Genomic DNA, 14,972 nt, shown 5'->3' with positions numbered 1-14,972 from the left:
TTATGTGACGTGGCTATTGAGAGTGGAAATAGGGCAAATGGGCACTCCCAGTTAGATGCGGGATCCACTGGGTTAATTTCCAGTGGTCACGCTGATTGAGAAGGGAGGGGAAGCCCTCGACCTGATCCTCTCACATAGAAATGAGTGATGAAGTTGTAGCTACATTAGTAGGGGAGAAGGCTAATTGGCACCCCCAGCGTGATGCGGCACCCACTGGGTTAAATACCAGCAGATCCGCACACAAAGAGGGGAAGCCGGCAGCCGAGATCCTCGTAGATTGAAGGATGCGAACCAATAGCAACCGCACGCCAAATCACCGCTGAGCTACGAAAGAAGCGTCCCCGCTCTCCTAGGCAACGGGGGCGGGTCCTCGACGCAACACGCACACGCAGTGAAGCAGCTCTGTGCGTATTTGGCGATGTCAGCGTACCGATAGAAAGGGTAACACAGCAATTCTTACTGGTGTTGCCTGATGCACTATTGGGATACAAGGGCAGTTGGAACCAGATCCTTACGACTCCTGGGGTGAGTGTTTTTAAATGTTTTTTAACCCACTTCCCGCTACTTAGGGGAAAGTCACGATGGATGTTTATCTTGACACTCTGTCACTTGATGCTCACTACCAGGACTTTGCACTGTTTAATACATAAGTTCTTCACTTGACAGTACTTATCACGAATGTATATTTTAGCAAGACAAGAATGCTATAGGGCACATGTGGGATTGCACAATTTTAGCCACACCCACCAATGACGTCATACAAGTCGGTTTTGGCGCCAATTTGCTCACCTTTAAATTGTGTGTATAGATGTGTAGAGTTCACCTTCCTGAGGACGGCCCGAGTTATGGCGCCGAAACGTCGAGAATAAAATACAAGTTTTTTTCACTTAAAAGCCCTTGGAGTGCGGTCTGTTTTTGATACTTTGAATGATTGTTTTGACCAGCACCTAGGCAATGTGTTAGACTGTTGTGAGTGCACCAGGTTGGATATATTTTATATATATATATATATATATATATATATATATATATATATATATATATATATATATATATATATATATATATATATATATATATATATATATATATATATATATATATATATATAAAAATATCAAAACAGGGGGGTTGTGGGAGCACTCTAAAGGCTTTAAAGTATATATATATATATATAAGTATAATAAATGCTATTGCATATGTACCCAAAACAGGGGTTATTTTGTTACAAAGTTATGATCATAAAATTGATAAGCCACCATACCACGTCAAGGTAAACCCCGTTTGGCGGTCCCTAACTTGTTTTATTTTTTATGTGCATTTTAGCATTACCTGTAATCAATGTCCGTTGAACACTGTTTTTTCACTGAGGGCTAAATCCTCCCCAGCCAGCAATCAGGCTTTTAAAGGAGAGATATTCCCAAAACAAACGCCCAATTTTAAAAGCATAGGATCACCACTAGTTTAAAGGGGGGGTATGGGGTGCTACAACCACTGAAGCTATGCCACAGCTTCCGGCTAAATATACAATATCAAAACAGGGGGGTTCGGTGAAAAAACAGCGTTCAACGGACACCGATTACAGGTAATGCTAGAATGCACATAAAAAATAAAATAAGTTAGGGACCGCCATTCGGGGTTTACCTTGACGTGGTATGGTGGCTTATCAATTTTATGATCATAACTTTGTAACAAAATAACCTCTGTTTTGGGTACATATGCAATAGCATTTATTATACTTATATATATACTTTAAAGCCTTTAGAGTGCTCCCACAACCCCCCCTGTTTTGATATTATATATATATATATATATATTTATTTATTAATTTACACAGATATAACCTTAACCTTATTCCACAGATTGAAAGGAAACCATGATAGTTTAGCAGTACTGCAGAAATCAGAAACTGACCCACAGGTTTGGGGAAAAGAGCAAACCCACTATGGCAAGCAAAGGAACTCCAGGTCCCAGAATCTGCCACTTCACAATGGAACAAGGTAAAGGAAGGGATGCATTACACTGTACGACTAGTGGGGATGGAAAACAGTTTGCATAAGTGACATGGCTTTCTTTCAATCAGTGACATTAGGTTTGTGTGTGTAAAAAAAAATTGAACTGCATCAATTTTTGCTCAACCACAAACATGGTCGTAAATAAGCCCTACAGATTTTGTTTGATCTTCTATTCAAATGTTTTTCAAAGGAGTATCCACAGGAATATAATTACTAAATGCTCTGCGAATGATTGGACACAAGAACTTTTGATGATAGGTGTCACTTTGCTTGCAGACTGCATCCATTTTAGCTCAACCACAAACATGGTCGTAAATAGCCCTACAGATTTTGTTTCATCTTCTTTTCAAATGTTGTGGAATTTTAATAACATGTTAATTATTAGTATTCTGCTGCTTTTTTTGGAATGCCAGATGCTACAGAACTACAATTTCCAGCACACCTAAGATAGGTGAGGTAAGGTATTATAGCTCTGCAACATCTACGGATTTCTAGACCTTTTCTATAACAACAGCTGAGATCTGCAAGTGTCTGGCCCTAGCCTAAGGAGACAGGAACACAACCCAGAACTATTGTCACACACAAAGACTGGAGGAAAGTTTGGAGGAGACCCACCATGGATCTGTCATTAACATTACCACAGACTCTAGGGGGCTATTTATTAAACTCAATTTTTTCCCATTTTATTAAAAACAAATTCAACCTAACTCCCAACCATGATAATATTTTGTTTACAAAAAATTTGGATCGAAAATTGTAGATGTGGCAAAAGTCTCGACAAATTTATGGAATGATTCAAATCATGCGATAATGCGTGTACTACAATTTCACATGTCCAATGAAAGTAAAATTCTCCTGTGAGAAAGTTCAGATGTGAGTAGTTGTATTGTATTAAAGAGCTGTTATGATAGATATCATTATGTAATTGCAGCAGTCCATTTTCAAAGACCAATCAAAAGTCTCTCAATGAGAATTTTGATATACATAACTTGAGAGATAACTTTAGCAAAAGAATGATACAAAAAATCTAATAGCTCACCATGATTAAAAATCTCTTAATATGTCAACCTGAAAGGTCTTCACCATAGGTCTTCATACATCTGGCCTTGGCTTTACCATGGATACTTAGAAATGTGCTATGGTACCCTAAATTATAACTGTGTATGTCGCTATAGACTCAACATGTAGCAACAATCTTTAGAGTCATTTGGCTGCTGTACCTGAGAAGCTACATAACACACTCAGAAACCATTAACATCACTAAATGCAATCAAGAGAATAATACTTGACTTGTAAATGGGGTAGAACATCATAACTGACATATTTAAATTCTTAAGAGGATCCTGTTTGTGTACAGTACACAACATGAACATTTTTGCCTGGCGTCCCAGGTACATAAATGATTAGAAAGTGTTTGTCACCAAAAAGTTGCATTTTAGGAATTTAGTACAGTATAGTACAAAATGACTAATATTCCATTTTCTTTAATAACTGAAAAGGAATAACAAAAAATGTATACATTTTTCTTCATGTTTTGATGTGGAAACGAATGTGCAGTGTTTCCATTACATTTGTGTGGATTTTGAGCTTTATTTGAGCTATATTTTAAACACACTGCTATTATTCTGTGCAAGAATTAAATAACAACCCAATTGTACTTGCGGATAATGATTAACTTAACTGTATCATACAATTATGGAATACTCCGTTATCCAGAAAGCCCCAAGTCCCAAGCATTCTGGATAACAAGTCCTCCTGTATACCTTTATTATATCGACACTTAAGGGTGCTCCTGCAAGCTCCATATCGACAAAATGACAGAAGAGGATCTTAAGTGGAAGACAATGGTGCCTGTGAACTGTGATGTGAAACTCTCTATGATTACACACAGGGATACTTTTCAGTGGAACAGATTTTGCGAGGAAGGAGCTTGGCCAATTTACCAAAGTGAACCCTTCATGGAAGAGTAGTTGAAGGTTGACTCTAAATCAAAAAACTAGTGAACAGATGCTACTAGGTTGAAGCAAGACCTGTTTTCAGCTTGAAAAGCCCATTCAGTAATAAGGGATTCTCCTGTATACGGGGGGAACTTGTAAGTCAGATGATTAACATTAACATTTGAAAAGTATGGCTGATGCATAGGGGTGAACTGTAATTGCAACTGTGGGTGCAGCAAATTCCATTGAAATCAATACAGTGAGTGCAATGTGTTTAGTTCTTACTCATGGAGATAAACAGGGGTCGAATGCCATTTGTGGCACTCTACAGGAATATAAAAGCCTCTTGCATAAAATAGAAAGTGGGAGGTTTAAGCTGTTCCTGCTCTGTGTAGGCTTATTTTGTAATAAATACATGTATTCATTACAAATAACCAGGCAATGCATTCATAGGAATGGGATAAAAAACTCAACCACACTTATAAAGAAGGTGTAATACTCTCATTATACAGTACATATGCCTCTAATGGGAACCAACATATTTTGAATTCCCTGGACAAAAGCTAAGAGAAGCAAGTGGAGCAAGCAATACCCAGACTGCAGATTTTCTGTGATTCATAGATTCCGATGTTTAAATATAGCTCCTTCATTCACAATGTAAGTTTACATAAGAATCTGGGAAGCATGCCATAGACACAGTCAGATATAGCAGACTGAAATTGTTTTTTGCATAAAATTCTGGCAGATACTATAGAATCATATATGTAGGCCAGTAAGTTTGACATCTGTGGTGGGCAAATTATTTGAAGGCTTGTTAAGTGATCACATTCAAAATTTTGTCCTAGTGAATGGCATCAGCGCCGGATTCGCTGGGCGGGTGCCCCTAGGCCATGTGCTCTGCATGGTCCTAGTGCCCGCACACACTAACACACCCTGGCACAAAATCGTCAGCATGCGAGCGCAGAAGCACTGGGGAGCACAGGTGGCTGGGCGGCATGCTGCCCCCAAAACTGTGCCGCCCTAGGCCCGGGCCTATGTGGCCTTTGCCACAAATACGGGCCTGAATGGCATTATGACCAGCAAACAGCATGGTTTTATGAAGGATAGGTCATGTCAGACAAATTTGATTGCTTTTTATGATGAGGTAAGATGCTGGACAGTGGGGGGGGGGGCAGTTGATGTGATCTATTTGGATTTTGCCAAAGCCGTGGCTCACAAACGACTGTCTGTTGGGCTTAATGAAGTCGTTTGCACATGGATAGGAAACTGGCTGCATGATAGGGTACAGAGGGTGGTTGTTAATGGTACAGTCTCTGCTTGGACTAAGGTTCTTAGTGGAGTCCCCCAGTGCTTGGTATTGGGTCCACTTTTGTTTAACTTGTTCATTATTGACTTAGGGGAGGGTATTGTATCAGTGTTTGCAGATGACACAAAACTATACAGCCCAATTAATTCCATCCAGGATGTGGCATCCTTTCAAAAGGAACTTGGGCAGCTAAATGGCAAATTAGATTCAATGTTGATAAATGTAAAGTCATGCACCTGGGATGTAAAAATATCCAAGCCACTTGGGACTGCACTAGGCAAATCCATTATTGAAAAGAATTTTGGAGTCCTTGTACATGGATGCGCATGCGAGGAACACTAAAAAGCCAAATTAACAAAAAAGCTGGCTTTTCCACTCTATTGCACATGAAGGAAGGAAGGAAGGAAGGAAGGAAGGAAGGGGATTGTTCGCTCACAAATACCCTGGCCCAGTGCAGTTTTGTGCTACCAAGAGTAATGGCCTGAGGTATCAGGTAAGTGATTACAATCCTTTGGGGGTGTCCTAACAATTGGCCATCCCCTCATCAACTGGACCTTGCCTTCTCCTTTGATAAAGGCTGGGGAAAGTAGTATTTTGCCTATACCCACAAATATTGACAGTTTCTTTATCACACTTCTGTTTTAGATTTGTATTTCTATATCGTTTTCAATTGTATGCACATTATTAACCGACATATATACATAACTGCGTCTGTTAACTAGACCTGATTTACAGCTGACACTGGCATTCATAAAAGACTACACAGTGGTAGGAGAACTTTTTGTAACTAAGAGACGCTGGTTCAAGTTCAAGTTTGTTTAGATTGCCCTGATTAGGCCTGGACACAATTTTTTATATTGCATGCTGTAGCAGATGAAGATGGAAAAGGTCCAACCATTTGTTTGATGGCCATAGTCTCAAACTGGCTAATACCTTCCTTATCATAAAATATATTAAAGATGTATGATGCTCCACTTTCAATTGCTATTTGCCCATGGTCAGTTCCCACTGAAGCAAAGAAATCAACTTGACAAACATATGACTTTAACTGCTTGTAAATAAATGTTCCATTTCATTCAAATTTTACACACTTCACTCTAAATCAAAGTCACCCTTACATAAATGTGTATGTCTGAATTATTGAACCAGTATCAGTAAATTGATATTCACAAGCAGAAGAAAAATCTAATTATATTCTGTTCAAACTACCTAGGTGAAAAATAGCCTAGTAGAATTCACAACACATCATGAGTTTTATAAAAAACAAAAGTAATTTACCAATCTGTTTTGTCGCCTGTAGTATTTATTTTAAGTTCCCTATTATTGCTTCATTCTCCTTCTTGTCCACAATGATAAATAAAGTGAGTTATTTTCTTCCAAGTAAGGCCAGTCTTACTTTTTCACGCAACTTTGATCTTTTGGTCTGTAAAATTAATGCTGGGTGGTTAGTTAAAATGTGTCTCTTCAACCAGCGTTAAAATAAAAGATCATGTAAATAAAAAGTGAACAGCTATCATGAAAAAAACGCTATAAAAATACAATTTCTTGTATATAAAATATAAAGATGAAAGATCACATTTTAATACCACAGAACAGTACTCTGGAGTCTTGATATTGTAATCTGACCTTTCTAGCAAGCAGACTGTATTTTTCACACTGCATATCCACTCAGCAACGGCAACTTTCAAAATTAGTTTAATACAATTTTTTTTTTTTACCAGATCAAGACATCAACCTGTTTGTAAAACATGCAAACAATTCCAAAGTTTTAAAACTTGCAAAATGCTGTCATTAAGGGATGTATGTTACAGCCCTTTAGTGTTTTATATGCATTTAAATAAATGTAAATAACTTATAAAGTTACCATTTACTGGTAAACATGTTGCACTTTAGAAAAATTACTATGGTTAAGACAAATAAACCTTGTAGCCATGGGGCAGCCATGCCAGATTTTGGTTCTGTATGCATTAAAGGTATCGTTTTACTTTAACTGGCCAGGTTAGGGTTGTTCACACTGGAGAAGAGGAGCTTAAGGAGTAAATGATAACTATGAATAAATATATAAAGGGATCATATAATAATCTCTACAACACTTTATTTACCAGTAAGTCTTTCCAGCTGACATGAGGTCACCCATTCTTAATGGAAGAAAGGAGGTTCTGGCTAAATATTCGGAAGGAGTTTTTTTTTACAGTGAAAGCCGTGAAGATGTGAAATTCTCTCCCTGAATCAGTGGTACAGGCTGATACATTAGATAGCTTTAAGAAGGGGTTGGATGGCTTTTTAGCAAGGAAGGGAATACAAGGTTATGGAACATAGCCCATAGTACAAGTTGATCCAGGGACTGGTGCGATTGCCATCTTGGAGTCAGGAAGGAATTTGTGGCCTTCTTCTGGATCAGCTAGCAGTTAGGCAGGTTATATATATAATTACAAGGTTCAACTTGATGGATGTGTGTCTTTTTTCAACCAAACATACTATGTAACTATGTAAAGAAGAAGGAAAGCTACAGAGTGTAAGGAGTGCTTGCCGGAGCATCCTTACTCGATGGCGCATCTTTACTCACCGGTGTCCTCTCCAAGATGGTGGCGCCCAGGGGGAACCACGTGGACGTCAGATGCCAGCGAGTCATAATGAATGCAGCGTCATGACGCCGACATCAAAACATGCAATGTAATCACACACGTTTTGTAGCGAAAACTCACCTGTAAAAGGACGCCAGAGCCCTGCCCGATTATAGGTTCAACTATACTGTGGTCCTGGGTGTGTTATTCTTCTAAATTGTGATTCCTGATCTTGACTTCGGCTTGTATCCTGACTAAGAACCTATGCTGCCTGAACTGAGCTTTTGCCTGGATTTGACTACTCTTCTTCTTAACCCCTTGTTACAACAAACTGTGTTTTGGAGTCCACAGCTTCCTCCTTGGTCCACAACTCCAACCTGAGCCTTTGGGCCCTGACACAGAGGCCTTTAATTGCCAATAGATTAGCCACAATACTGCAAGCTAGAACACTATACGTATTCTGTAGAATGCTTTACCAAGCCTAAGTAAACAGCTTGAGAAGCTCTCAATGTTTGTTTAGGATAGCAGCTGCCATATTAGCTTGGTGTGACAAACTGCCTACCTAAGTCTCTCCCTGCTTGCTTATAGCTCTGGGCTCAGATTACAAAAGGGAGGGAGAGAGGGGTGAGGGGAGCAAACTGAGCATGCTCAAGCCTGTGCCCTGGAGGTTTATGTTGAAAGAAAGAGGTCTGATACAGAAGTCCATGTGTACAACATAGTTGGTACTGTATACCTACAAATTATTTTTTATACATACTGATGAATGCAATAGCAAATGTTGGCTAATTATTTACAGGTATTTAGTGTTATAAATACAGTGCATGTTATGATTGGATGATATTGATAATGTATGTCAACAGCACATACAAATTATATGCAGATAAAGTCAGAAGAAGCCAGAAGAATATCGAATCAACCCCTTTGCATTCTAGCACCTGTACAGGATATTATTTAGAAACACAGCCTTAAAGCTAAATGCACAGAATGTGTTTTCTACGTAGGTGCTCTGAAACGTATTCTTGCTCTTACTTACTACTCACTGTAAGCCTTTGAATATTCAAATATTCTGACTGCTACAAACGCAGGCCACTTCAAAGTGGAGTACACATAAACAAATACGTAATTACTGAATGTGTTTTCATTCCCAATCAAAACCTTAACTCTGCATTTTATAATTTTAAGCAACATGAACCATAAGGAAAACATATAAAAAAGTTAAAGTGAAAAGTGTTACAGTTCTCCTTTCTGTGTACAATGATAATTCTAAGAAACCTCATTGAAAAAAATAGAAAATTCAAAATGTAGGGAGTAAAGGGTAAGACTGCTACTGTTTTGCAACTGATCCAGAAAATGTTTAAGGGTCTATAACACGTTTAGAACAACTGCACTCTACCAACGTATAAACCATTTTACCATCAGGTCTGACGAATGTCCCCTGTAATCATTCTGCCTGGTGAAATTTGAAAAAAAAAAAGCAGAGCTCTTGTGAGACGAGGTAAAACCATCTCTTCCTTATTCAGTGATCCGTAGGATGAAAAATTAGATTCTGCTGCAATGTGGAAGAGCTAAAATGAGTGTATAAAAAAGAACTGCCATTTAAAGTGTAAAAAGAAAAATATACCAAACATATACAATCATCATAGGCTATATGAGAGATGCACTGATTGATTAAAGAATAAAATTACACGCATACCGAAAAAAACACAAAAATCTCATGGATATGATAAATAGACACTCAAGTGATTTTTACATTGATATGTCTTGGTTATATGTATTGGATCTCTTTTCCGGAAACCCGTTATCCAAAAAGCACTAAATAGGGGAATGTCCTTTCGAGAAAACAATTACTATTTTTTATAATAATTTCCATTTTCTCTGTAATAATGCAACACTATCTTGTACTGGATGGTGACTGTACTACCATAAATCCATATCACAAAAAATAAGTTATACTCTTCACAAACAGCTGTGAATATCCCAACATTGTGTAAAAAAAGGGAGGGGGTTTAATATCACACCCTGGATGGTACAAACCCACACTCGCGCTTTGGCAAGTCTTGCCCCTTTTGGGTCCACAATTCAGGTAATATACAGAAATCAAGACCATTGGGAGTTATTTAGTTAGATTCTGAATATTTATAAAAAAAACTCCTACTTAGTTTAAGCATAGTCCTCCCTTCCTGAATATAATTCAAATGGCTCTGACAACTCTGCATTAGACTACATATCTGTAAAAAATGCTCCAGGTACTAACCAAATAGCTTACTAGGCTCTTCTACTGACACTGCTTCTTCTACAGCACCTCACTCATGCTTGTACCCCTTCTCTCGAATTCCCTCACATGTTCTGTCTGACTTTCCAACCTCTCTGGCCTTCAACAATCTTTTAAAATACATCTTCATCTAGCTTAACTTCAGCGCACACCATATACTACTAAATGCAATACCCAACGAGACATCTCTAACCATGCTACTTCCTGCTATGTATTCATTGTTCTACTTGCATCTGACTGGTTGCAATGAGTTACTGTCCCAGTGCAGATTTGCCCAGTGTTCATAAATAAGCCCCAGTTGAATGCTACATATGCACAATAAGTGTGTAGCCCCCACTGGTGGTCCAGGCCACCTGTAAGAGGTTTGCAAGAACAGAGAGGGCAGGAAAGTAAGTTGGGACTTGGAGGGATCTTTGATAATTGATAGAGCAGTCCTCTATTTTTCCTACTGAATTGCTGCTTCTTAAAACTGCACAGAAAAGGTTATTCGCAGCACTAAATCCAAAAGGATCAAGGCCAGGGAACCCATAAGAGAGGGGGAAAAAGAAACTTAGGCAGAAGATGAGCTACAATAATCTTTAAAGGGATTCTGCCAAGGGAAAACATGTTTTTTGCTCAAAAAGCATCAGAATAGCACTTCTCCATGGGGAATCCTGGACTGAATTCAAAAAGTGCAAACAGTTTTTTGTTTTTTTTTATAATTTTGGAATTTTGTTATGGCGCTAGACCTCTTCTTATTTGCCCTGGTGCACTTAGCCATGTGATTTGTGTTCGGATAAACTTGAGGCTACAATATCTCAAATAAAAAACATATATTGGTTCAAGAATAAAAATGTAAATGGTAGAGTGAAGTATTTGCATATATACACAGCATATATACACAGTATTTATCTCTTCATTTCCCACTTTTACTGATTGTCGATTATGATGAGTACAGACCATTCCAAGGAAAAACAATGCCTCACAATATTGTCAAATAAACAAAAGCAATGTGCACATTTAAAAATAAATCATTAAAAAACTACTACCAATGTGGAAAGCAAAACAGAATGCAGAGAATGTAAAAAAGTGTTCCTATGCATGAAGTCTATCACGTTATGAATGACTAATTGGGTATTATTTAAGCAATTTCGGGGTGTAATTCACAAGCTCTGACAACGATCTGGGCACCGGCTGAATGTCCAGCCATTTGCAGAGGGAAATAGTCTGTTACATGCCCACAGGCACCAACTGAGCATTAGAGTGCCCATTGTAAAATATTACTCTCCTTGTATGTTTACAATTGCCCTAGTCAGCATTTTTTTTATTCACTCTACTCTGCCTTTGCGTGTGCTTTCCACTGAGTAACAAGGTTTGTTGCTTTATCTAGATTTTGCTTTATGCATCAGAACTATATTTTACACAGTAAGCATTTGCACTTTGCCACTTCTGTTACCAATTGTGCTATATGGTCTGCATTTTTTTTTAATATATTCTTTATTTTACATTTTTGAAATTTAAAGTACAAACATATAACATCAAGATTGATAGTATAAAGTTACATGCATACATAACTTGAGTATAACAATGTTGAATTGTCACATTCCGCAAGGGATAGATCTAGGTTTAACCTTTATTACAATTATTGTTTCCTTTGTAGTAATTACAGAGATTTTTAACCATATTTCTTTGAGTAAAGTTACGTATGATCGTGATACATCAATAACAAGGGAAGGGGGACACAGTTCCTATTCAATACCATTGGTTTCCCTCTCAGCTATCGAGGGGGTATGCTGAACCCAAGCTTAAAACTTCATAGAAATTACCTCAAGGCCACCCTTTTTCTTCCATAGTGTATGGAAAAAGGGACAAAAACAGACTTCACACTCAATTGACTAGCATATCAGCATGGTCAGGGGTTTCTTTAAATATGGTCTATGCCGACCATGTGTGGACAAAGCTGTCCTGTGTTTTGTTTGAATATGAGAGCAATTCTTCATTGCGCATGATAGAGTTGAGTTCTTTTATCCAATCCCCAACAGGCAGTGTAAGACTTTGTTTCCAATACCTGGGAATGACTGATCTAGCCGCCGTTAACGCGAAAGCTATCAATGCCTTCCGCACAATGGTAGTTTGTGGAGGAGGTATTGACAATAGCGCCATTCCAGGGTCGATGGGGAGGTCTATAGCTGTCACTTTAGATATACATTTTATTATAGTAGCCCAGTAATTTTGTATCATATGACACTCCGACCACACATGTATCATATCACCCTTGTGCAAATGACATCTCCAGCATTTATTGGTGGTATTTGGAAACATCTTATGAAGGACCACCGGGCAGCGATACCATCGGGATAGAATTTTATAATTTCGTCTCCTGAGCGTTACAGGCTGTTGCCATTGTATATGTCAATTTAAAGCTAATATCGCACTCTTTCTTGGTTATTCTGCGCTTGATATCATCCGTCCATTTTGTAGTGTAACCAGGCATCTGTAACTGTTTAAGATTATATTTTATATCTGCGAAATGGTATGTTGTGGTGGTTCTTTAGCCAGGCATAGGTCATCAAATGGTGTCGTATCTCTTAAAAACTTGGCCTTTTCATGGTGTGTTTGGAACCAATGTACTAACTGGTGATGCATAATTTAAAGGGAAATGAGTCCACTGGTTCATTGACTATAATGTTAAGAGGGGCTATGCCATTAGAACTTCTTATTGAGGTAAATGTTAAAGTGTCTCGTCCACGTTTATGGAGAAATCCCTTACTTAATGTTCCTGGAGGAAAACTAGGGTTACCAATCAACGGGGTCCTGGGCTACTGGAGATGGCGATTGACCTGGTCAGCCTGTCCCACATAGAGAGCGTGATTTGTGTGACATGGGGAACCATTTGTCTGTTGAGTCTGTCAGATATTTTTAACCAAGGAAGCGATGTTAAGGGCTGCATTATCTGGTTTTGTTCGATCCGTACCCACAATTTGCATTTGAGTATGGTGGAAGCAATCAACTATACGCTGGCAATTAGCCGCCTGGTAATAAGTTAGCATGTCTGGGAGTCCTAGGCCTCCTATCCGTTTGTGTGTAAATAGAATAGATTGTTTCAGTCTCTGCGACTTGTTTTCCCAAACAAATCGTATCAGAATTTTATAGACTTTCTTAAACATCCCTGGGGGCGGCTGATGAGGTATGGTCTGGAAGTAGTATAAGTATTTTGGTAAAATAACCATTTTTATAGCGTTGATCCTTCCAAACCACGTTAGGTTCAACAGCTCCCAAGTACTAATATCCTGTTTAAGCTGAGCCAACAATTTATTGTAGTTTAACGTTGCTGTCTGACTCAAGTCTTTGGGGATTTGGATTCCCAGGTACTTAAGCGAATGGGTTTGCCAGGCAAATGGAAAGTTTTCCTGTACTCGCTGGGCTTCTCCTGGGGATAGCGATATATCTAGAGCTTCAGATTTTGTGACATTTACTTTAAAGTTACTGTACTTGCCAAAATTTGCTTATTCATTAGTAAGGGCGGTGTGGACAAAAAGGGAGACTTAAATATTAAGAGGTCGTCTGCGAACGCGGCTGTTTTGATCTCTCGGTCTGCGATTTTTGGCTCCAATATCAATGGATTTGATCTTATTGCTTGTAAAAGGTGCTCCATTGCCAAAATGTATAACAATGGGGACAAAGGGCACCCCTGACGTGTCCCGTTCGCTAGGCTAAATGGTTCAATATTCTGATCCTGGCTGTGGGAACAGTGTAGGGGGCCATTACTTTAGCTATAAACTGCTCTCCCCATCCCACCTGCAGCATTGCTGCTTTAAGGAAGGCCCAACTCACCCTATCGAAGGCCTTCTCCGCGTCTAAAGACAGTAAAAGTACAGGGGTTTTCCCCTTTTTAACACTTTGTATAAGTAAGAAGACCTTTAAGGTATTATCTCTCGCCTCTCTCCCGGGGACAAAGCCCACCTGATCTGGGTGTATCAGATCGCTCAGCAGTGGCTTAATTCTGTTACCCAACATTTTTGCGTACAATTTAGTATCTACGTTCAACAATGAAATGGGTCTATAACTGGTACAATTCTTTGGGTCTTTGCCCGGCTTAAAAATTAAAGTGATGGTAGCTTCTAAGAATGCCGGAGAGGGAGGCGAGAGATCTGATATAGAGTTATAAGCAGCCAACATCACTGGGGCTAAATTCCCTCCCAAGGATTTGTATATTCCCACCGAGAAACCATCTGGTCCTGGACTCTTTCCGTTTGGAGTTGTGTTGATGGCTGCCTTAAGTTCTTCTACTGTAAAAGGCTGAGCTAAAGCGTCCTGTATTGACGGGTCACGGGTCGTTAAGTGAGATGAGTTTTTAATATATTCCAACATTTGTGGGGATATATTGGAGGCGGCTGGGTTGTTAATATTATATAGTGCGGTGTAGTATTGCTTAAATGTCTCTGCCACCTCCGTAGAGAGGTGAGTAATTGAGCCTTCCTTAGTTTTAATATGGGGAATGTAGGTAGCTAAGTGTTTCCGCTTTAACTGTCTAGCTAATAAACTCCCACATTTATTGCCAATTTCATAGACATTTTTCAATACATTTCTTATAGCGTTGTTGAGTAAGAGATAACAATTCCTGGCGTGCCTTAGTCAACTCGCCTAGTATCTGTAGGGATAGAGATTGGGATTGTTCCAAGGTTTGAATCTTTTGAATTAGCTCCTGCATAGTTTTTTGCCCTTTGTTTCTTAATTCTCGCTCCATGTTTAATTAAAGTACCCTGAAGCATACATTTCAAAGTTTCCCGTTTTGTTAAACAAGGGGTAGGGTCATCTTTATGATCAAGTTCGAAATTTTTAATTACTTCCCGTAACTCGTCAAGACAAGGGGCATCAGCCAGTAGGGATTCATTAAGT

The 14,972-nt window shown here is 38.8% G+C and overlaps 1 pseudogene; it reads right to left on the bottom strand.

The window, feature by feature from the left end:
* LOC108717427 overlaps positions 1-14,444 on the bottom strand; it is a 375,896-nt pseudogene extending 361,452 nt beyond the window's left edge.
* Between the last annotated feature and the right edge of the window lie 528 nt (positions 14,445-14,972).

The sequence above is a fragment of the Xenopus laevis genome, chromosome 5S, assembly GCF_017654675.1.
Source record: "Xenopus laevis strain J_2021 chromosome 5S, Xenopus_laevis_v10.1, whole genome shotgun sequence".
In the NCBI taxonomy this organism is placed as follows: domain Eukaryota; kingdom Metazoa; phylum Chordata; class Amphibia; order Anura; family Pipidae; genus Xenopus; species Xenopus laevis.
This window is presented reverse-complemented; position numbering and strand designations above follow the sequence as displayed.